This window comes from Ixodes scapularis, unplaced genomic scaffold (genome assembly GCF_016920785.2).
Source record: "Ixodes scapularis isolate PalLabHiFi unplaced genomic scaffold, ASM1692078v2 ptg000005l_1___fragment_1__unscaffolded, whole genome shotgun sequence".
Taxonomy (NCBI): Eukaryota; Metazoa; Arthropoda; class Arachnida; order Ixodida; family Ixodidae; genus Ixodes; species Ixodes scapularis.
Window position 1 is genome coordinate 3,508,420 of NW_024609885.1, and position 6,841 is coordinate 3,515,260.

At 44.6% G+C, this 6,841-nt stretch overlaps 1 long non-coding RNA gene across 2 annotated transcripts; it reads right to left on the minus strand.

Annotated features, from left to right (window-relative positions):
- Positions 1-1,253: 1,253 nt before the first annotated feature.
- LOC121833870 lies at positions 1,254-5,565 on the minus strand. Of its 2 annotated transcripts, none has more exons than XR_006076909.1 (3): positions 5,418-5,565; positions 4,474-4,745; positions 1,254-1,313 (listed from the first exon to the last, which is right to left on the minus strand). It is a non-coding gene; the product is annotated as an uncharacterized LOC121833870 (long non-coding RNA). The 2 variants fall into 2 exon arrangements; XR_006076910.1 differs by lacking the exon at positions 1,254-1,313 and adding an exon at positions 3,616-3,661.
- Between the last annotated feature and the right edge of the window lie 1,276 nt (positions 5,566-6,841).

The window sequence follows — 6,841 nt, forward strand, 5'->3', positions numbered from 1 at the left end:
AAAACGCGGTTCCAACTTCTAACGATAAAGTACTAAAAGTTTGAGGACACATGCGAAGTAAAAAAACATTTTTTTTTTGTAAACAGACCAGATGGAAAAAGAATGTTATAAAATAAAATTAGAACGAAGAAAAAAAAAATTTAGAGCTATATTGACGGCACAAAATGATTTTGTAGTTGCGCCCGTGGGAGCCGCCGCAAGTCATGTGATAGACCTGTGCGCCGTCTCAAAGTCGACTCACAGTCACGCCGCCGCTGCACGCTGAGCGTGGTGCGCCGCCGTCAACTCATTTCTCCACACCGCCACCGCCGCGCAAGTTTGTCTACCCCGCAGCGCTGCCGCCGTCATCTGACCGGCACACAGGTCTATAACGTCTGCTTCCGCTTTTTCAGGAGCTTTCTTTGGGTTCGAAAAGTTACCGATTAATCTTTGTGTTTTGTTGCACTTGAAATAAAGATGAATAACTAACTTTTAGAGACCATAGGAAGCTTCCGATAGAGCGGAAGCACCACGTGACAAATAGCGACCAGTCACGTGACAACTAGCAGCCACTTTTCCGCAGCGCCCGCCGGCGCCAACTACAAATTCGTATAGCGCCGTGAATATAGCTCTTAAAATTTTTATTTTCCTTGTGAATTCGTTTTATGACTTCCTTTTCCCAACCAGGCTGTTTAAAAAAACTTTATTAGTCCTTTGCATGTGTCCTTTAAGAAGTGCTCGAGCTTCCTTAGGCTTCCTTGCTGGAAATCCTTTGTATTCCTGTTACTAACAAGTGCACCAAGTGAGACACTTCGGCCATTATTGAACACTTTGAATAAACAAATATGAATAGTTGGAAGATGTTACAAAGCAGTCTACATTGATAAAAATTCCTTCTTTCTGCATGTCAAGTTCGCTTGTGGCGTAATCTAAGATTACTACGACATACCAGTTAAGGAAAGTTGGTCTTCAAATGCGGACACCACACGCGAGCCACAGCGAGCTACAATGGGGAGCAGTGCCACGCTTGAGAAGCCCATCGAGGCACAGATGTTGTTTGGTCTAGCCACAGTTTACAAAATGGCCGCTGCAGCAAGAACAGCGGGACTGCGACTGCTCGCTTTTAACAATTCTGCAAAGCGGACACCTATGGCAGTTTTTCAACTGAGATGTTCAAGTAACGGTGGTGTAACCCGTGCCAAAAATGAAATGGAGCATAGAGACCCACTTTATTCGGCTGGCGGATGGAGATTCTGCACACCGACGAGCTGAAGCACTAGCGAAGTCAGTGCGGACGACTGGTGCGCACTTGCTGCTGCTTGTCCCTCTACAGCCTGCAGGAAAAGGGGAGCGCATTATGCACAAAATGCAAACTGTTACGCAACACATTAGTAAAGTTAAAAGCACGCCAGAGGTTTTCAGACGCGTTGCAAGCAATACAATAGGAAACTTTTGCCAAACAACTTTTCACCTTGGTAAGCTCTGTGCAGTCATGTTGCAGAGCAGTTTTCACCATTCACCTTATTAGATTACTCGTAGACAACGAGTTACTGGCATTTTAGGTGCTCCTAAAGCACAGAAGAAAAGTGAATGGCTGTGTTAACGAAAGAAGTCGAGAAGTCTGATCAAAGGCGTATGTGGGGCGAGTAAATCCACCCTTACTCTGTTCTCTTTCCCCTTTGGAGCTGCCTTGGTGGCGTTCTTGCCTGCGCTTCCGAATGATGCATTTTAGTTACACTGACGGCAGAGTTGCCGCGTGACAAGTCCTTCAGTAACGAGGCCAGTTTCCTATAATTACACAAACACACGCTGGTGGCGGAATATTATTTATTTGTTTCTTTAGTTACTTAGTATTACCCTCAAGGCCCCGAAGGGCATTACAGAGGGGAGTGCATGGTTAGTACAGTTCTGATTTTAGCGTTATCGGTGATGGTGACAATATCATCTGGAAGGCCATTCCAGTCTACAATAGCTTCTGGTAGAAGGGAATGTTGAAATGGTCTTGGGAAGGGTAATCTTGCACGAATGATCGAGTCTTGCAGAGATATAGCTGGGCTGGCTGAGGAGAGACTGTCGTAATGGTTCCGAATAGTACATTTTATGGAAAGGCAAAGACGGGAAATTCTGCGACGAACGGAAAGATCAGGAAGAGCTAATTGACATTTCATTGCAGTGACACAAGAAAAGCGAGACTAATTAGAAAAAATAAATCGAGCAGCACGATTCTGGACAGATTCGATTTGCGTTAGTTAAAAAAAGACTGATGTGGGTGCCAGATAGCTGAAGCATACTCTAGTTTAGGGCGAACAAGCATGGCGTAAAGGAGACGTTTAAGGATAGAAAAGGCAGAGTTGAAATTGCGACAAACAAAACCGAGTGAGCGGTTTGAGGATGATATTGTCTCGTCGACATGAACATTCCTGGATATATTAGTGGTTAAACGGACGCCTAGATATTTTTACTGTGTAGCAGTCAGAATGGTAGTGCCATTGAATGTTAACGAGTTTAAGGGCTGGAAGCAAGAATGTGTAAAGCAAAGGTGTGTGCATTTGCTAATGTTGAGACACATCTGCCATGTGTGACACACTGCTTCAAGAGCTTTTTTATATAACTTGCGATTCAAATAAAATGAAATTTACATGGCTTATTTGGCATTACAATCGGACTACAAATATGTACTTTGTTTTGAGGTAACCTAATTAGATTTATTAATATTAAAAATTTAATTTGCAATGATTATGGAAAGGATTAACGCAAATTAAAATACTGAGCTCAGAAAATAAACATAGATCAGTGAACTGAGAGGTATGTGCAATCCAATAAGGTATAAATGAAAGCTCTAGGATGATTTATAAATTACTTATGACACTTTTGAACCTTCCAGTTTCACAATCATTTTTTGCCGGATGCCTAAAAGGCACCCACAAAAAGCCTGACAGCCTATTTAATATATTTGTAGCCCTCATTCAATATGTCGAAAATCCTTCAGGACAAGATGATAAGTGCTTGCCAAACTTCAAAAAACACATTTTTAAAAATGTGTTTTCTTAGTAAAATTTTGCTTCAAAGAGCAGTGTCTCCCCTTAAATGCCGTTCTGGAGTGCAACATGGTCATATGGGTTTTTTATTAGTCTATAAACAGCACAGGTCATCAGTGAAAAGATGAACAGAGGATGAGATGTGAAGAGGGAGATCATTAATGTAGATTAAAAAGAGCAAAGGCCCAAGCACAATTTCCTGTGGAACACCGGAAGAAACGGGAGAGAAAGAGGAGGATGTGCTGTTAGTGAAAACGAATTGAGAGCGATGAATAAGGAATGATTCAATCCACTTAGGAACATGAGGATCTAGTTTTAGGAAAAAAAGTTTAAGAAGAATGCGATTGTCCGGGACTTTAGCAAAAACTTTGGCGAAATTAAGCAAAACAGCGTCAGTAGGAAAGCCGGTGTCAAGATTTTTAAACAAATCGTTAGTTATAATAAGTAGTTGGGTCCCAATAGAAAGGCGTTTCCAGAGGCCATGCTGCACATTGGTGAAGAAATTGCAGGAATCCAGGAAGTTAATCAGGTGCCTGTAAATGACATGCTCGAGGATCTTGTAGAGGCAGGTGAGTGATATTGGCCTACTTACTAATTTTCCGGTCAGAGGGCAACACCCCTGTGTCCACGGACTGCTCAAATATCTTTGAGGTAAAGACCGGATGAAAATTTAGTGTTAGTGAGAGCCTTCGTAATGATTTCCTCTATGCCACATGATGGAGATATTTTGAGGGTTTCTATACCGCTGAAAACACCCTGAATGTTTATAACAATTGAATCCATTGGAAAATCATTCTCTATAACAGGAGAAATTCCAGTAATGGGTGTAGAAATAGTGAAAGCATCAGAAAACGCACTATTTAAATATTCACACATTCACTATTCAATATGTTATTACAAGAGCTATTCACTAGATTAATTTCAGAGTACAAATCTCCAAAATTTGCGAGGGTTGTTTATTAACATATTAGGTAGAGTTTGCAGAAAGAATGTCTGCTTAGAGTTATCAGAAAGAATGTGTGCTAACACCCCTTTAACATAGTTTTTTATTCGGAAGAGCAAGTGGCAAGCTTAGGCCAAGTATTTCCTTTTTTAGCGCTCCTGAAACATCTTTTCTTTTTATGAGATAAACGATGAAGTGGATTATTGAACCACGGTTTAGACGTAGTAGTTCGGATTGTCGAGCACAGTATGGTAATTTTCAATAAGTTGAAAAAAGTTTGTCTCAAGGCTTGCCAATTTTCATTAGCATTATGGCACTGGAAGGTTTCATTGAAATAAACAAAATAAAGCCTTCGCTGTTGGACACTTCAAATACACATACAAATCATATCTGGTTTCAGTTTGAGTCTAAGAACACTGCCTTCTAACTTAACTGGCTAAAGTAGGGTTGACCAAAATCAGCCTAACAACAATAATTGGGAGTGCACTACACTACAGTTCTCTTAACACCTACGCTTGCAAGTCGACGGAGTGCATCGACTGCCTCTCTCTGCACGAGCAGCATTTCCTGCTGAACTGCCAGCTGCTGCTGCTGGGTGGCCAGCAGACCCTGCTGTGTGGCCAGCAGTTCTCGCTGGACAGCCAGCTGGTCCTGCCGAATGGACAGCAGATCCCGTGCCGTATCAACTCCAGACCGTTCGTACCATTCGGTGGTAGGGGGCATGCCACTTGCGCAGGACGTTCCTCCTCTCCTCCCTTTGCCATGTCGCCTTCAGCCACAGACCCCTGCATAATATAATTCAACTATGTAACACGCCACAACGCTATACAGCCCTTCTAGTTATACCTGTGTCTAATAGTGTGCACCCTAAACTCAATATTATTTTTTTTTTCGAATGTCACGGATTTATTGTCTCCGAGTGGGTCTAGAAATGTGCTGCAGCCCCGATATCCAAGCTTTCGTGGAAAACACCACGAGGCAATACATTCGCACCACATTGTTTTGTACATTAGTGTTCAATAAGGTAAAAAGCAACATGGTGTCTGCTCATGATCCAAGAGATTCACGGTACTTATCGAAGCTGCTGCTGCAGCCGTGAAGTCCCACAGCGGCGCGTCCACTGTCGGGGGCGCACGCCCGCCCCCTCGAGAGAAATCCGTCCCCACAAAAAATAATAATTTTTCTTGCTCCGCGTTTAGGGACGGCCCATCACTCGCGCCTCCACCGGCATACCTGCCAACCTGTGGACATTAAAATTCGTAAAACTCACGCAATTGCGGGGGGGGGGGGGGGGGGGGCTGTTTCGCAAGGTGGCAAGGCTTAATGTCAGCCTTGTCACCGTGCAAAACGCTTACGTTACACGTGCACGTGCTACAGAATCCAAACTTCTCTCCTTTTTGGACGGCACAAAGCACTGGAATTCCGACGTGTAGGACTTCAAGAACACCTGAAAGTACCTCTTTTTAGGTTTGGAATTTGCCATTGCACCGCGAAGCCACCGCAACCAGAGGAATGCTATGATTACACGTGTAACAAACACAGACGCTGCACTTCTCGCCTCGAAACTGGCCGAAACAGAGGCCCAACCACGTCTGAACACGCCAAACCAACATGCGCCGCCAAACACACAAACAAAGGCTTTGGGCTTTGGATTGATTTTGGATATGTGGCCCCCGGATAGACGGATAGTAAAAACCACAACGCTGCCGTGGACGGCACCTGTCGCCCTCTTGTGGCAGTGTGAGGTACCGCCAGCAACGGTTTTACGAAAAAAATGTTAAAAAAATAGAAATGAAAAAAGTATCTTTTTTTCGTAAAAATTGAAGCAAGATTCGTAAAATCGTAGAATTAGTCCCAATTCATACATTTTACAAAAACTTCGGAAGAGTTGGCAGGTTTGCACCGGTCTTCTGTTAGGGACACGAGACTCTCAGGTCGCAAGCCCACGTCTGGCATGCACGTGAGTTCCAGAAAGTTATTCTTTATGGCCGAAGGGCATTTAACTCTCAAACTATTACGCCCCATAGTGTATCTCGCTCCTCCTTGGTAACAAAGCTCTCTGTAGCAGTCCCCGAGAAAACTCGACTTTCACCGAGAAAGTCCAGGAGAAGCGCAAACTGTCGTGCCGAGACGTAGCGCCTAGCTTGCGCTTCTTAGCGTTGTCGGCCACAACTGTCTTCGCAACGTAAAGGGTTGTAGTTAACGTTGATTGTATTGCCGCGCGCAGGGTCACGGACTTCTAGTACTTTCTCGTTTATTCTTGCTCCGGACCTAACTTCTGTCGTTTATCCCTGCTTATGTTGTTCTAGAAAGTGCGTGTACATTCTCGCCGCGAGCGCGCTACGCTCGAACCTTCTCCGCCGAATCTTCGAGATAGTGACTCACTCTAGATAAGACGCCGCTCGCGACCTTGTCGAGTCAGTCTCGCCTCTGCGCTCGATCCTGCGGTTTCGCCGATATCGACGCCCGCGACGCTCTGCTGTTTTCTTTTGTACCCTTTTATTTTTGGCACAAGTTCGCCACATTAAACGTTTATTTCTTCTTGTTCATTTTCTGTTTTCTTTTGGTCACCACCCGTGACATTTTGGTGGAGGTGCTGGGTAGCAAGGGTCCTGATTCCGGGGGTAGGCCAAGGTTCCGGCGACATAGTCGGATCTCGGTCTGGTCTTCGTTGGGTTCTTGGGGGCTTGTGTTCGGACTTGCACTGCGAGAACTCGGGGGGGGGGGGGAGCGCTGCACGGGCATGCGGTTACCCCGCACCTCCACCAAAATGTCACGGGTGGTGACCAAAAGAAAACAGAAAATGAACAAGAAGAACGCATGGTCGGAAGGTAACGACCATGCTGGACGCCATGCTGCCCCATGAGCCATCTGACAACGA